Raw genomic sequence first — 17,546 nt, forward strand, 5'->3', positions numbered from 1 at the left:
GGAAATGAAATAAAACCTTGTAGGAGTCCAATAAAATTTTGCTTCTCTCTCAGAAAGTCTCAGCATGGTCCTTGACTGAAAATAGAAACATCCTCCTATATATCACTGTGAACAGTCCTTGCTCTTCTTGAAGATTCAGGATTTTCCACTAAAAAAAATACATGTTCAGCATGCTCCAGGAATGGGATCCTCTGGTTGAGAGAAATGGAGACAGAGGACAGCTTAAAAAAAGAAACAGAAATAAAAAAGCCAGGTTAGATATTCTGGCTTGAGACTGTTGTTGATGAGCTGGTAGTTAAAACTTGCCTGCTCCATATCTATCATTTCTACAGAGATGGGAATTAGTTTCTGGCTCTTCAAATCCTCCTTAGAAAGAGCAAGTTTGACCACTGTAAGAAATACATACATGAAATCAATGAAAAACCAGAACCTTCTTTGTTTTCAGACCGGTTTTGTTTTGCTTCTTAAAAACTATGCAAAATCTACAGCCCACCACGCAGGCCAAAGGGAAACAGAGAATTCTGAACTGTTCTTCCCGGGGGCAGTACCGTGTCCAAGGTTTGGAGCAAAGACCTGGGCTGCCTCCAACTGCCAGGAAGGCAGGGAACATCCCCCTGTGACACTGAGCAGACTTAAGCTGATCATAGAAAACAAATTCCCCTGTCATAATAGTTAGAGTTAATAAGATTCATTATGTTTCTGAGTTATTCTAGGCGGATTCCTTTACTGTCTGTCTTGCGGTTGAACTGACTTTCATCTTTCGAATAGCTATTTCTTCTCCTTGGGTGAGGAATGCTCATGTGCCGCATCCAGATGTGAATGAGCTCATCAAAACTGTAGCTCACCATAAGTCTTCATAAGCAGCAGGTCTCTATTTCTTAGTGTTAAGCAGAGGCATTTCTGACCTATGTCACAATTATAACTCCAGTGGAGCTCTGCCAGTTCAGATGCATTGTAAGAGAAACCAGCACGGAAGGTAGATATTTTTGGATGGGTGAGGCACTTAATTAGCAAAAATGAGAAGAATGCTTAAATACTTCAGTAATATATTCATCTCCATGGCATTCCTTACAAGGCAGCCTTTTACATGTAGCAAACTGAGGGACTGAAGGACTAAATGACACAGTAAGTGCTGTATAGGAAGAACATGCCAAAGCAAGGAATTGAATCCGTATGCTCTAGGCTGATGCTCCTGCCACTGAACCATCTGCGTTATAATCATTTGGTGTCAGTATGATGCTCATAATTGAAAGTTAGTTTTCTGTCTTTAGAAGAGGAAGGGCTTGGGCTACAGCAGTTAAAGCAATTCAGTGCGGCATGCCAGAACACCCAGCATCTAATCCACAGGGGCTACCTCTAAGCAGAGGAGGAAATTTATTACGTATGTGGCAGAAGGTGCACTTCAGTGCTTAGTCCTGGACTCCAGGTGTGGCATGCCAGTTTTGTGCATAACTGGCTTGCCCTTCCAAGGAGTCCCAGGAGCACAGGTAGGTGCAGAGATGCAGTGCACCCCAACAAATCTCTGCACTGGGTCAAGCATGCCGCACACCTTCCCCACTGTCCACGCAGGGCTGGCGTGTGCAAGCTGAAACCAAAGCACCGAGCAGAGCCCCCCTCTCCTGCAAGCGTTCACTCAACCCATGGAGACTCAATGAGGAGGCCAAACTCGTAAAGGCAATAAAGGAAGTTTTGCAGCACTGTGGTTATTTTAATCTGTACTGAGCCACGTGCCAAATCCAAAACCTATTAATGAAAGCAGATGGCTTACAGGAGACCTTTAAACAGGATTCTGCCCATGATCACTATGGACTCACCCCTTACAAAAGCATACAACAGGACGCTTGAACAACATGCTTAAATAAGAATTTAAACAGGAGTACATAAAAAAAAGTGTGGTTTCCATATCATCATCAGGCTGTAACACAGAGGTACAACCTTCCTCTCCCCACTACATGACAGGCAAACAAAACATCCCTCCCTCCTAATGGTAGTTATGCACACTATATACATGGCACCAGAAATGTGCCCCACAGCGTAAACTCCTCATAGGTCTGTGTTTTTATCACCCAACATGTGTTTTCTACAAAAAAAAAGCAGAATTAACCCTATACTTACTCTCAGCCAGGCTCTACCTTACTTAAAAACTAAGCTCTTTATGGAATGGGAGATTTGGAAGTATCACGTGGATAAATACATACATGACTTGTAGTACTAATTAATAAAATGTATTGTAATTCCAGGAAAGTAATATATACCCTGTCCCTAGCAATAGGAAATGAGACAATCCAGAAGGAAATGTCTGAATTCCTGCTGTGTCTCTACTGAGACTGTCACAACGGACTGTGCAACGACACCGCAAACAATGTCAAAATTCGAGGAAGATTTTGCATTAACTATTTCTTGCAAGTTTTACAAAGTTTTAGCATAACGTCCTCTGGAGATAGCAAGCAGGAAAAGGCAGTTTGGAGGAGGAAAGAAGAAAAAAAAAAAAGGAGAGGTAATTAGGAGACACAACAGAAATAAATGAGGAAAACCTTGGAGAAAGAAAGGAAGGAAATGATCCAATCCGTTACATTACCATGCAGCTTCCAGGTCTCCCAAGACAGAGCAGGAGGAAGCTCCCCAGGGACAGATGTACAGGGCGAGGTGTTTCCACCGAAACCACAGAAAGGGAAGTGACAGCCGAGGGGTACGTAAGGGCAAGCCAGCCGTGAAGGAAAGGTAAGGGGCAAAAGCACCTCTCTCTCTAATGAGCAGAGATACTAGAGAAGTGGAGGAAGATGATGAATAAATATACTTAGAACAGCATTTTCCAGCCTTATGCTTCAGTTCTGTAAGTGATTCTAATAGTTAAATTGAATGTTTATTAACAACCCGTGGGAAAATAAACAAGATGAAAACTTGCATCTTTAAGCCTCATTTGGTATCAAAGCAATCTCTTAAGCATGTTACTTAACTTGCAAGACATGCTCCATTCCTATGGCAAAATCTCAAAGTTTCTTTCAACCAGCACAAAGTAATAAAGTTCTCTAGACTTAAGAAATGTGCTTTATACCCTGCCGCAGTGGCAAGTCTGGGGTCCAGTACTGACACAGTCACATCCTCAGAAACTCATTTTCAGTCTCCGGCTGGCGAGGAGCATTAAGGAGAATGAAATGGCCTGTGACTCAGAAGTCACACCTCACTCAGAGGCGAATTCTTCCTAGATTCTTATAACAAAAACTGTCACTGACTCAACATCTATACAAACAACCTTCTCAGACCTGATAGATGTCATTATCTCCATCTTCCTGGATCTGATCGAAGCTTTTCTCTCAGAAAAGACAGAGCAAAATGTTCCCTTTAGTATACATATCCTTAGAGTGAAAAAGCTCAAGGTCTCCCTTGCCAAGTAGCAGGCTGAGATTCAGAGTCCAGTTCTTGCTTTTAACAATTCCAGTAGCAGATTCTTCTTGTTTAAATGAGGGATATTAGTGAAAAAGCTCCAACTGAGCTGCCATGTCTGCAAAGGAAGAATAAATATATCAAAAAAAAAATCGGAATCCTCACTGCACGGAGCAGAGCCACACAACAACAGACTTACTACTGCTAGGGCTGCAGATGAGTCAGTCCCTGCTGCTACTTTTAGCATGGAGACCCAGATAACCCAGTCCCTGAAAGCGAGAGTGACTCCCAGCAGGGCGAAGGGAGAGGCTACGCCGTTATTTCTCCTGCCCGAGAGCCTGCCTCAGAGCAGCACGCTGGATCATCCCAGAGCAGCGTCCTGCCAAGGCAGCAGGGCCTCACTGGAGGAAAAGAGTTCAGAGAAACTCCCTGTAATCCAGGGAGAGCGTCCTGCCAAGGCAGGAAGCAAGCATCTCTGTTTTCTTCTCTCACTCATGTCGAGCTATATTAATTCATCTATTCCGTCGAAAAAGGAAAGGAAATTGCAGCAGGGCAACGTGTCTAGAGAGACTAGAAGAGCCAGATGCACTGAGGATGTGTATTAATTACCGCTTTCTATATTTATCCTGCATATAACTGTGGTCTCATCTGTGACTTAAGGAGCTGGAGTCCCAGGAGTCAAAACTGTAAATCTACTGAAAGAGGTAAAATATCCTCTACAAGCTGCAAAGTCTGGATATAAAGAAATTCTAACAAGTGCCCATCAAAACTTCCGTAAATTTTAATAAGAAAAGAAATAGCAATCTAGCAGTACACAGAAACGTTATCTCAGGAGAATTACTACCAGAGAGGAAAATCACGAGCCAATTCCTGCAAGGAAGTCTGAACAGTCTACTTTTGGTTATGTAAAGAAAAAGTTGTTAGGCTGTTTTACATTCCTGAAGGGTCAAGAGTTTGGAAATCAAGAGAGGAAAAAAAGAAAAAATAACAAAAAGTGAGACTGTCAACTGTCACTATGGAATCTCTTCTTTTGGTAATAACATGTAGGTACAGTAGATGCCAGTGAAAAAGAAATACGACCACAAGCCACCAAAAGTCCATCCTGCAGCTATGAAAGTATGTTCACAGTCTGCCAAACAACTATGAAAAAAATACATCGTTACAGAGTGTATCTGCTAGACATTAAACTACCTGCTGGACATTTTGTACAGCTTATAAAGACGTAAAATATCACAGGGCATTTCCAGATTTCCCAGCTGACATCAATATGAAATAACTGAGGAGATTCATAACAAAACAAGGCCTCCAGTCAGGCGTAGTGAGTGAACAGCACTGACTATATATTGCCACATACACAAATAGAAATTGTCTCAGCAACACACAGATGAGAGCAAAGCTCACAGCGATGGAAAACGCGTCAAGATAACAAAGCCGTCTCTCAGCCTTACTGTAATCCCGGAACAATAGTGGGACTGCCTAGATTTGCAGTTCAGAGGCCTGGATAAGGCCAGAACAGAGTCAATCCCTTCTGCGCTGTCTGAGGCACCGTCAATTCGCTGTCGAGGCCCAGCGAGCTACGACCCTTGCTTTACTGATGAACCTCTCGCCATGCTTGGGGACGCATGCGGCACCCTACGACCTTCATTCTGGCCCTGCTGCAATGACAAAGTGGAACTCGCTGCCGGACACACATGACAAACCAGGCGAATCAGTCAGCTGCCAAGTTTTACATCCCTTGTAAGAAGAATCAGTGGCTCCACACGTGCACTGAAGAGGTGACCTGTCCAATTAAAGTGGAGACCAACTACCGGTCACGGTTACCTTCTGCGTGATGTTGTAAGCCGTCCATGAAGTCACATACAGAAGATATTTTGCTGCGAAAGCATTTTAGTGACTAGTCTGCATGCAATGACAGAAATACAGAGTATAGCATCAAGTGCACTGAACCTGAAAAAACTTCAGTCATCTGTGGTAGACAGGAACCACGCACTACACTATTACTGAACTGGTAAAAACCACTAAGGCAGAAATAAATTCACAACAGTCTTAACAAGTAGATAGCATACTATGGCATTAGTAGAGTTCTCAATTTTCCGTCAGCAGCTGATATCCTACTAGAGACGCCCCTCTGATGACACTCTGAAATGATGCTATACTATCTCGAGAGTTATTTTTTCCTTGAGTTTGACTAGCAACTCAGAAAGCAGGCTGATGACAAGTATGCCTGCATGGTCTTTTTGCAGGCAGACACAAATTTAGCTGTATTCCAAGCTCACCACACACAAGAAACTCAGAACTGAAACTGCAACTGCAATTAGTACACCGCTTCCTAGTTCAAGCGTAGCTTCAGCATCACACTGCTACGTGGCTTCCAGTCCAGAGCTGGTTCACATCTGGCTTGCTACCAGAAAAAGCAGAGAGTATTTCTTTCCAGAGAAAGACCACACGCACACACCCCTTACCAGTCTTCCACGTCTGGAGAGCTAACACATGCACAAGTACAAGGGCATTGCTTATCAGACTCCAGAGGCATCCAAACACAAGCAGCGTTCAGTGCAACCATGTGACAACATGAACATGTTCTAGGCACATGTTACAGGGAAAAGTTTTCCCAAGAAATTCTCCAGGAGCAAAATAGAAGTAGAATTTGAGTTTCAGTACATATAAGAATAAATCTGCAATGGCTACAATTTCCAAGAGCTGGACAGCTATGAGAGCAGGAGTATCGTAAAGGAAAGAGTCATGCACATTTATTCTCCAACCTCTCCTTACAAAGCTGTAGTAACGTTCACACGCTTTCAGTTCAAAAACGCAGTCCAGGAAAATGTGTGAGCCGCACAGATAACAATTAGCAGATCCTAATGCACAGAAAACACAGAAAGGAAGCAGGATAACCACACTACAGAAATCTTTGTGGACCACCGAGCACTCCGATATCTTCACTGCTTTATACAAGGAGTGCATGTCTGTTCATACCAAGTGGCTGGGATTTCACCCCCACCCCGTTTTGACTCTTAAGTCAAGAGTTCTCATCTGGGGAAACAGTTCAAGAGGGCATCACCACTTCCCTTCCCTTGCAGGATAAATCACAGCCTACTTCAATTTTAGATCTCTCACTGAAACGCATCATAGCAATTTTACCATGAGTGAAATGAAAAAATGTTATGATAATGCTTTAAAGATATTACAAACACCCTTCTTATCATAGGAAAGGATAGGAAATTAGCTCCATAAATTAGTTCCATAGCAAATGCCTATCTCAAAATGTTCAACTACAGCCAAAGGAGACAAAAACCCTATCCTGTGACAGAGAACAATATACTGCTCTTCCCTGCTCAGCAATATTTTTTTTATCAACAGCATCTCTATGTCATATTTTGAAGTAATGTAACTTTTAATGGCATCTTCTTGATTTTTATGAAATGCATTCCTAACAAAAAACTTTATAAGATGTTATAGACTTGCATTTTAGTATAAATATAACAGGCAACTGGGGAATTCATGATCTACAATTTTAATAAAACACATTTCACCTCAAGCACCACATTTTCACTGACATCAACACAGATTAAGGATTGTAGTTATGACCAATACAACACAGCCAGAAGTCATGGCTAGGGCTTCCAGACAGTCACACATGTAATTAAATAAATCGCAGCGCACGAGAGCCAGCAGGATACTCTCTAAACACTGAAGCAAAGGTGGCAACGAAGGTCAAATCCCACGCAAATGATCGCTCTCATATTTATGGATATTTTCTTCTATGTGGTACCTTGGCAAAGAGAAGATTGACTGTCAAAATGATGAGGTTAAAATATAGCAATACCAGCCAGATATTAAGCAAAGCTTCTTAATCACATGAATAGTCAAGCACTGGAATAGACTGCCGAGGAAAGCATGAATCACCATCATTGAAAATCTTTAAGAACGGCTTAGACAAACCTCTATCAGGAAACATTAGGTGTAACTAATCCTTCAAGGTCACTTCTAGAAATAGGGAAATAACCAAGACCTTCTTCATAAGCATGTAAATTTGATCGCACAAGTATTGCAGTATTTTGATGGACTGTAACATCTTTTTTAAATTCGCCAGAGCAAGACAAAAAATACTCGGCTTATAATGAGCAGCAGCCTCCAGGCAGCAGGAACATTCACTCTACTTATTTTTAGAAAATGGAATTGGTTTAACTTCCTCATTTTCCCACATCAGACTTCATCATCTTTTCTGCCTGTTCACTATGCCTTTACTTAAATAATGCTCCTTGTGTGTAAAGGGGAAATTTCTCATACCTTACATAAGCGACTTGGGCAAGAAAGGTCATGCTGCATTGAAAGGAGGGACACAGAGGTGAGGGCCTCCTTACAGCAGTGACAGGGAAGAGCAGAGTGCAAGCTAGGAGATGCTGTTCTTCAGAGCAATCTGAAGAGGCCACTCAATGCACTCAGTTTGAGGCACGTTCTCTGATGCAACTTTCCTCCAACGCATTTATCCCTGAGGACTGGCCAGTTTCAGAGGGTTTCGATTAATTGACACAAAGCAGCATGGCAGGGATGGGACGCCGCAGAGCAAAGAATATGTTTCATACCAGCACGAGACGGAGCCACGCCAGGATTCGTGCCTAGAACTTCCTGCTAGTCCCCATCCTCCCGCAGTGCACGTGTCCCAGCCAAGCCTCCAAAGGACTCCCTCTCCCTCTGCTTGCTGGCTCCTGGCCTCCCCCTCGGGCTGCGAAGCAGCGGGGGACACGGGGAGGGCAGGGAATCTCTGGCAGACAGCCCAGGGAGGCTCTCCGCTAACGCGACTGCCAACAGCCAGGAGGTAGCGGATGGAGAACATAAGGCCCCCCGCCTGCTAAAGACGCAGCTGGATGCACGTCCCACTGTTTAAAACACAGCCTGAGAGAGCTTAGCGTGGTGGGAGGAGGCAGAGGCTCACTTGAACCAGGGAAGGAAAAGAGAGGCCCGTGAACGTAAGGGATAAGGTGCGGCTGTCGTACAAGGAGAGGTCCAGGAGGACAAAAGCCGGAGCAGCGCTCTGTCTTGCGCAGGCACTGCAGGACTGCCTTTTTTCAGGCAGTGCACGCTTAAAATGATTGCAAACTGCGTCCTAAAAGACCGTCATTATGCTGTGCAAAATGGCTTTGGGTCAAAACAATGCTGCTTTTTCACCCTGTGCAGCACTGCTGATACTCGACTGAAAAAAAAACAGCAGAAGTTTCCGTTGGCTCCCACAAACGGATGAATTCCTTGCTGAAAAGCAACTACTTTTCGTAGCAGGATCTCTTCTGGAGCCAAATATCAGCGATACATTGGGGGAATTCAGAAGCACGCTACTGACACAGCACTGCTCTGTGCCTGCCCCGCAGCCTGCCCAACCGAACGGCAGAAAAATTGGCTCCAGCAACGCACAAATCGAAACAGCTCCCTTGACACTGCATCGGGACGAGGGAACCCTACGCAGATTCTCGCACAATGCTGCAAGTGCCAGGGGAGGAGAAAAGCTGCGTTTTTCCTCAATGGGCAAAAGCTGAGTTTCACAAATTTCCACTGGCACTTACGCCTACAGTTTCCGTTGTTAAAAACAAAACCAAGCCACTAGGAGATTCCAGGACTGTTCACGTTATGTCAGCCTGGAAAACATAAGAGCTAATTAAAGCTAGGTAACTTGGGGGGGGGGGGGGGAGGGTGTACCCTAAAAAGCATGTAGGATTCTGACTGGTATTAATACTATTTAATACAGAAAACTTTTGAGAGAGAAATGGAGAGAGGGGTAGGGTATTTTGAGGCATAAGCATAGGAAAAAAACAACCCTTCCGCTCTGCACTGAATTCTCAATGTCAACTCCCTCACACCGGTAATGGCCATATCAACTAATCTCTGCTCTAGTTTCCTTATCTTTAATGACTAGTTACCAACCACACAGTGGAGCTACAAGAATAACTTAAAATTCATGATAAAGTCAGATCTCAGAAAGACAAGTGCCGTTTCATTCGTCTATAGTCTTTTAAGACATTCCTCTTGTCTACCTTGCCTCTCTGACAGAGGCTGCTATCCGAACAGCAGGGGCAGCTGACCAGGACATTCACCTTCTCCTTCAATTCACTGCCCAACATCTTAGCTTAAACTTCTGATCAGGATGAGTCTGCATAAAACCGCTAGACTATGAACCAGGAGAGCGGAGGCACTGCCTCAAATTCTTTTGAAACCCCTTTTACAGAAATATTTGGTAGGTGCCTGAACAAACCCCAAAGACAGTAATACCATATATCATAGTGCTTAAACCTACCAGAGGTTGTCTGTCAGAAACCTTTGTAGAAGAGGTAAGTATTATTCCATACCCTTAAGAAAATATAGCTCAGACTGAGTTCTCCTGGAATTAAAGTTTTCAGTACCAGCCAGTCTACAGCAATGCCTCTGTACTGGACTGCCCTTCAACTCAGTGACAGCTCATGATTGAAGCTACTCCAAAAATTTACTATTAAAGAACACTACTGTCTATACAGACAATCAGTAAGAGCATGGTTTCACAAACAGGAGGCAATCCACTAATTCTGGTGCTCAGAAACCCACACCAGATACTTATTCGACACTATCAGCTCAGGCCATTAGACACAAATGAGTCTCACCCACTCCAAGAACAACCTGAGCTAGAATTAGTGACACAGAGATGGAAGATCTCATGCGCTTACTGCTACTTTAATACTTGTCTTATCACTTTAAACATAGAGCAAGGCTATATGAAAGTCTTCACTGTTAGATATTTCTTAAGCTTGGTAAGAAAGAAGTTCTTTAATACTACAAAGCATCTGCCTTTAGGACTGAATCCTGCTGTTCTGCAAAGTGGAAATGAAAAGTTACTCATGCCACACGGCTTGTAGTGCCCATGCTACACCAAGGCATACTTCTGGGGAAAGGAGGGAGATCAGGAGCTCCAATTACTCTGAAGGTTTTATCATGGGGATGCTTTTTTACCTTGATATACTTCTGACATATATAAACTGTAAATATACACAGGAGATTAACAACTTAGCAAAAGAAACTGGAAGTTGGAGCTACCGCTCTGTCCTCAACGCATCTTGCTTCATTTCTCATATAATCCTTCCAGCCCTCTTATTAGGAGACTTCTAAAACATAAGTGGATAAGTCAACGACTCAAAACCTGCTAGTCTCATCCCAAAGTGAATTTTATTTGCAGCCGAGAAAGAAAAAGGATGGGAGCTAGATGCAAACATTAATGATTTCAGAGAACCAAGTAGGCCAAGTTTTAACTTCTGACAGCACCGAAGGCCACAGCACTAGCACACTGCTCCAGATTCAGCATGTAAGAGCAGCTTATGTAGCAAGCCAAGTCCTTTGTCACAAGCACACAGTTCAACATACAAATATGCAAAAGCCAGATCCGTATTATTTTTTTACATAACAGTACTTAGACATACCTAAAATGAGGCAATTTCAGCCCAATCCTTATTACTGTTCCAAAAAGCTCAACTAACACCATCCTTAGCCTTAGCCCAGCATGATCACAGCATTTTAAGAAAAGCATAGATCAACAGCAGAAAGTCAACAGAAGGGCAGAGGGAATACTTTGTAGTACAGAAAACAAGGCACAGAAACAGAGCTTGTTCAGTTTAGGAAAGAAAAACCTCTTAAAATATGTAAAATGTAGGTGCAGAGATGCAAGGAATACAGTGCTCTCCATGTTCCCCAAAGATAAGAAAAGAAGAAACAGGTTTAAACTGTGAAACAGAGATTTAGCTCAAACACCATGAAAATCTTCCTAATGGTAAGAATACCCATGAATTAGAGTATATCACCTATACAGGTGGGATATGGAATTGCCATCAGGAAGAGCCTTAACGGAATGAACATTACGCAGGGGTGGTTTAGATATGCACCTGATCTTACCCTGCGAAGGGAAACAGACCTCTTGAGGTCCTTTCTAGACATATTTTGCCTGAGGCTATGAAACAAAGTTTCACAGATTCCTTTAAGTTACATTTAAAGCAAGGACAAAGCCCACCTAACACTCACATTTTATACCCTAACACCACCTTTCACTTAAAGATGCCAGATGATGAATACAAAATTCACTAAGTTTCCAGGCAAGTAACTCCGAAATGAACATCAGTAAAATTTTATATAGAGAAAAACAAGGTAGATGATCTGAAGTGACCTGGAAAGGAAATTCACAGTCTTGTTCTAAACTCTAGATTAATTTTCTTTTAAATAGTTAATCACCTGGTTTATTTAACACCAACCATTTGACTAAAAAATTGATAATCAAGATGTAGATTTATAATTTCCTAAGATGTAAATACTGAATCAGGAGCACTGAGGCCCAAGCTCTCTCCCTCAAATAAAAGCACATTTTAACCTTTACTAAATGGAAATTTTTATATAGCATAGAAATACGTACATTTGCATCTTATCTGCTGTCACAGACCCCCCTACCTCTGTCTGCATTTTCATACCATCTGCTGGGCAGAGTCTGAACTACCCGACTGCCGATCGGAGGCCCCGTACGCCTGCAGCCCTGGTGGTTTGTCCTGAGCTTCAGCAGCGAGTACCCATGCTTAGGACAACGAGCTGAGCTTTATTCCTTGCACTAGTGTCAGGTCATACGATGGTGTTGGTGACAACTCTGAAGTGTCAGAGATGCATGAAATTATAATCTTATATCCCAAATATTTCCAGGAAGCATATCAGCACATCTCCCGGCCAGCAAAACCATGAAACTAACATTCAAAAGAAAAAGAGGAAGCTACAGATGAAGAGAAAAGGCAGCCGTCCCTCTATGAGCTGTCTCAGTTTAACCAACAGTGCACAGTTATTGTGGCAACTGAATTGATATGGAAGAATATTTCTCCCAGTGGCTCCCCACTGGCTGCTGAAGAGAAACTACCACATGGCTGTTCCCAGCCACTCAGAAGCATGGTGTTTACTATAAACAACAACAGTAAACAGAAACAAAGCCAGGAATCAAAGCTGGGTACCACAGAGCTGGGTCTTTATGTCCTTATTTTACCCACATAAATAATCAGTTTGGTATTAGAGCTGCTGAACGAAAAATGCCCAAAAGCCAGAGGGATCCAATTTCTCTGACACATCCAAAACTTAGGCCACTTCTCGAGACTTGCTATCTCTACTTTAAACCATCAAGACTTGAGAACGCTGTCATGATTACACAGAGCAGCTTCAAAGAGGGTGCAGATTAAACCTGAGTGACACGCAGCAGAAGCCAGTTTGACACTGTGTTTATTTTTAAACATCTTACTATGCATAAAAAGTGCAAATCTCGTTTTACTTCCAGTTCTGTTCAAGTGCTGGATTCAGAGGGGCTGTGAAGGAAAATCAGATGTTTCCTGCTAGTCCTCAGGGACGGTAATTATGGGATTTCTCTGTCCAGTCACCAGGACTGCCCTTTACATCGCCGCGGCAGCGCCTCAGGGCGAGGGACCGCATTACTAAGCGATGACTGTTCCAGCTCAGAGCTCTGTAGCTGTCTGTCTTCCTAACACGCTACGGTTATGGCACTTCAGTGCCGTCCTAAACGGTTCACACGGAAAGAAAGGCCCGAACTGCCCGGGAATCCCCTTAGCCCGCCTCAGCGCGGATGGGGGCCGTACGGCCTGCCAGCCGGGGCGAGCGGCCTGCTGCAACGGCCCGGCAGCTCACGCACCTCTCGGCGCCCGCTCTCTTTCTAGACGAGGGATGTCCAAAAGAAAATAAACAGCCGCAGCAGGGTAAAAAGGCTCCTGTGTGCTGCGGAAAGAACTTCGAGGCCTTGGGATGAAAATCGTTAAGTGCTGCGAAGCACTACGGACACGGCTTCCCTGCCTGTGTCCCTCTCCGCGTTTTCAGGGTTCCCATCCCAGTCTGGGTCGAGCGCTGTCCCGGGAGAACAAAGACCCTCTCCAAACTTCTCCCCCAAGCGCCTTTCGCCAGCACGAAGCCTCCCGGGGAGCAAGGAGCGCCCCGGCCCAGGGCACACGGCGGCCAGCTCCCGCCTCCGGCCGCTCCGCTCCGCTCCGCGCCGCCGCCCCGCACGGGGCGAACGCGCGAGCCGCTCGCAGCCCGCGGCCGCCAGGTAGCGGCGCGGAGCCGCGGGGCCCGCGCGGAGGCCGCGGCCGGCGCCGCCTGACGGGCACCAACAGGTGTCGGCGCGGGCAGGGCGCTCCGCTGCGCGCCGCGGCCCGGCCCGGCCCGGCCTCCCGCCGCCGCGCAGGCCCCGCCGCCGCTGGCGGCCGCCCCCGGGCTGCCGGGCTCCGCGCGGCGCGCAGGCGGGAGCGCTGCCCGGCCCGGCCGAGCGGCGGCGGGGCCTGGCGCGGCGAAGGGCTGCGGCGCCGCGGGCGCGGCCGGGCTGACAGGCGGGCTGCGCGCCGGGCCTGCCGCGCTGCCGCCACGGCGGCGCTGCCTGCGCGCCCGGCTCCCCGCCCGGCCCCCCGGGGCAGCGCCGGGCCCGGCGCCGGGCGGGCGGCGGCCGGGGCCTCGCCGCGCCGCGCCGCCCCGGGCGGGCCGGGCCGGCGCCCCGCCGCCCCCTCACCTGCGCGGCCGCCGAGCGCTGGGGCTGCTCAGTCCCTCGCCGCCGCCATGTTTCCGATGCGCAGTGGAGGCGGGGGAGCGGGGGAGGGAGGCAGCGCGCCGCGCCGAGCCGCGCCGAGCCGAGCCCCGCCGAGCCGCCCAGCCCGGCCCGGCGCCGCCCCCTGCCGCCCGCGGGCCGCGCCGCCTCCCCGCCGCTGCCGCGGCCCCGCTCGTCCCGGCCTGCGCGCTGCGGGCCCGGGTGGGCGCTGGAGCGGGGGCGGCCCGGCCCCGGCCCCCCGCAGGCCCCCGCGCGGAGGCCCCGACCCCCGGAGGCCGCCTGCACCGTGCGGGGCCCCTCACGCTGGTGGGACCTGCGTGGGCTCCCGTGGGACCCCGCGGCGGAGACGCCGGGCAGGTGGGGTCCCACTGCAGGCGCGCGGCGCTCCTGCGAGACCCGCCGGGACCTCACCCTCGGCTGGTGACGCTGCTAGATGGAGGGGCATCTTGCTCCCCCTCTGCCCCCACACACCCAGAGCAGGGCCCTGCCCTGCACGCAGCCTGGCAGCAACCACCAGCTAGAGGCAACGCGGATGTATCTCAGCGCGCCCCAAATCCTCCCCCGGCCAGAGACTGAGATCCCCTTTGACTCCCAGCTGGAAGGAGACCTCGTGCCGCGCATGTACCTCGTGACTTTCGCTGGCAGCATTCCCAACTTGCATGGAGAGCGATCCCTGTGCACGCCATTCCCACAGGGCAACCCCACGTACCTTGGTGACCTCCCCTGACCGGAGAAGGACCCCCATGTGGATCGCCTGTGTCCTACAGAGTGGCCAGAGCCTACACACGGTACCCCAGAAAAATCTCCTGACAACTCCCCTAGCTAGAGAAAACCCCTCTCTGACACCTGGCCACTTCAGGGGCACCTCTACCCCCATCGGTGTTGTCCTCCCCCTTTCCCTTTGTGCCCAGTCTTTCTTTTGCTCAAACACTTCCACAGCTGCCTCTCTTAGTTCAAAACCCCTTTCCCCAGCAAAAGGTGCCAGTACAGACTGTCCGCAACACTCGGGCACCTCTGCCGGCTAACAGACTGCCCTAGTCCTAACTAGGCTTCCCCTGGCTACAGTCGGTTCTCTCCAGGGAACACCCCTGCAAAGTCTCAGTCTGTCCTCATAACACCGCATCTTAGCATGAAATCCCTCTCCGATGGTCAACGTGTCTATCCGTAGCACAGAGCCCAACATCGCTCACCCCACACCTCCACCCTCCATCCTATCGCCAGCTCTTGGTGTAACTGTCTCCCACCCTCACTGGGAGGAAGAGCCGGGAGCAGAATTCAGGGGCTCACGGTGTTCATGGAGGTAATTGCCTGTTTGTGGAGGCAACTGCCCAGCTGCTCTATTCAAATATTCTGGCTGCTGGATTTGCCGTGCAGAAGATATTAGTCCCACTGCAAGATACTGCAAGCAAAGAAGAAAGCTATTCATCTAAAATAGCAATTAGGTCATGCTGCAGCTGAATACAGAGCACAAGACTCTGTCCTCTGTCTAGTTGCTAGCTTTCCAGGAAAAAAGATTTATTGGGTTCTGGAGATTCAGTTCTTATCTTCCGGGCTAATCATGTGAATGGTCAGTGGATCTAAAGGACTGCTGCTGGGTAATTGTGACTTCTCTTGAGAGAGGTATTTCACTTGGACAATGGAGACATCACTTTAGAATGACACTCATGGACATACCTCACAAGCGTTCCTGGTGAGAAAGCACCTGAATGCTTTCCAAAGTGCACGCTGACATGACTAATGTTTGAGTCTCTCCCTGAACCCTTTATTATGCTAGGGGATAACATGGAAATGCAGAGCAGAGGGCAGGATAGGTGTGTTCACCAAAGCTAGAGCCACATCAAGGGGCTCTGCAGCCCACTCGGATGAGATGCAGTCACCTTGGCTGTAGGGATGCTAGTGCTCATGGGAATCTGCCCCAATTGTCAGTGTGTGTTTTCAGCTAAGGGATTCAGTCAGAGCTTCTCTCAGCCAGGCAACGTATCCTCCACTCTGCTTTGGTTCCACCTCAGCAAGCTGCCCCTGACCCGTGCGCAGCACCAAAGGGTTTCCTGATAATAGGTTTGTCATGTGCAATGAAAGAAAGGTAAAGCTATGATTCATCCATGTACTGCTAGCTGTCAAATCTGAGATGCTTCCCAGTCCTCCCCAGGGACTCGCACTGATATTGGGCAGAGACGTATACCTCAAGGCCTCTGGTGTCATGAGAGAGGTGAGCTTCCCGCTGCTGCGCCTGGAGGGCAGCCTTCCAGGAAGGACTGAAACCATCTGAGCCCATTTGTGTGTTCTTTTTTCCTTCCAGGAGGGCAATGCCACCTCCTGCGTTGTGGTGAAGGCTGCAGGCGGACTCCCAGAGAGCAGAAGTGGATGGCTGACCTCCATCTACTAAATGCAAGAGGTAACACAATAGAGGTACTAATGCTGTTCCTGTTTCAGACCCTAGGCTCAGTCCAGCCTCTGCAAGGTTTAAGATCCCGGCTAAAGCCAAATGAGCTTCTGGCTGGCCAGTAGCTAATGCATGGGTCTAGCAAGTAGCCACCGCTCATGGACCCCCTTCTCAGAAAAAAAAAGGAATTAGTACTCTCAGAGCAAAATGCAAACTATATTTATCACTCTCTCTCTCCACAGTAAAAATGATAAAGACATGCAATTCTGCAAACTCCGGTGTAGTTTATGAAGTCTGGGGAGAAAACTCTTCAAGGGGAAATTGTTTCAGAACTGCTCTTAGGAGGTTTCTCATGCCTTTTTCTAAACTGAGTGGGACTAGCCACTGCTGAGGAGAAGCACTGGTCTGGAAAACCTATTGTTCTTCAAATATTCCCATGGAGGGGATGGACACTTGGAAATGCTGGTGGGTGTGTTTGTTTTAATCATTATGTGGAGTACACAGTTATGATGATATAAAACATACATATGTTCATGTCTGTGTCAGAGTTTCATGGTGCTACCTATCCACATGGTGTCTGATATCTATATTAGTGTTCCTCACGGGTTTCATCAACTCTGGTATTTCCTCATTTCCACAATAATCAGGATTTCATGAATGGAATAAATGCGCAATAGTTAAGAGTTGCAAGATGGAGACAGAAGAGAAATTTCCCAATTGACTTTAACTTGCAGTTAGAGGCAGTGCAGTTCTGAAGGATTTACATATGTCATCCATATGAGCATCACAGGAATTCAGTTTGATTAATATTACAATAGAAACGGACCACAGAAATGGTTCGGCATTTATTATGAAGCGTTGCCAAAAGCGCTCAAGCACATTTGCAGTCTGGTTTGGGCCGGCTCTTGGAGAGTGCCAGCACAAGGAATGACTGAAAGTTAGTAACTGCGAAAGGGCACCGATATCTTGATGCAAGTGATGTTGGACACGCTGATGGCAGGACCTTCGGAAAGGGAGGAGGTATGTTAGTGTAATGCAATGTGACTGGGAGGAAATTCTACTGCTGTCTGTTCTTATCCCTGCTCTCTTCCTCCCTCACTGGTGCCTCTCAGATCTCTGGGACCAAATTTCCTACTAGGCTGGTTCCTACTATCTGCGATATTCCCATTATATAATCAGTTTTGCCTTCCGTGAAAAATT

At 47.2% G+C, this 17,546-nt stretch overlaps 1 protein-coding gene and 1 long non-coding RNA gene across 5 annotated transcripts in view; one reads left to right on the forward strand and one right to left on the reverse strand.

Annotated features, from left to right (window-relative positions):
* The window catches only part of SCMH1 (Scm polycomb group protein homolog 1), an 81,843-nt gene extending 67,757 nt beyond the window's left edge, over window positions 1-14,086 (reverse strand). For all 4 annotated transcript variants that reach the window (XM_064524923.1, XM_064524922.1, XM_064524920.1 and 1 more), the window contains exon 1: window positions 13,928-14,086. The gene's annotated coding sequence lies outside the window, so the exon portion shown is untranslated. The remainder of the gene's footprint in view (window positions 1-13,927) is intronic.
* A 28-nt stretch (window positions 14,087-14,114) lies between these two features.
* LOC135330674 (uncharacterized) lies at window positions 14,115-16,910 on the forward strand. Its single transcript, XR_010392641.1, has 3 exons — window positions 14,115-16,172; window positions 16,263-16,358; window positions 16,589-16,910. It is a non-coding gene; the product is annotated as an uncharacterized LOC135330674 (long non-coding RNA).
* The last annotated feature ends 636 nt before the right edge of the window (window positions 16,911-17,546 follow it).

Source organism: Dromaius novaehollandiae, chromosome 23 (genome assembly GCF_036370855.1).
Source record: "Dromaius novaehollandiae isolate bDroNov1 chromosome 23, bDroNov1.hap1, whole genome shotgun sequence".
Taxonomy (NCBI): Eukaryota; Metazoa; Chordata; class Aves; order Casuariiformes; family Dromaiidae; genus Dromaius; species Dromaius novaehollandiae.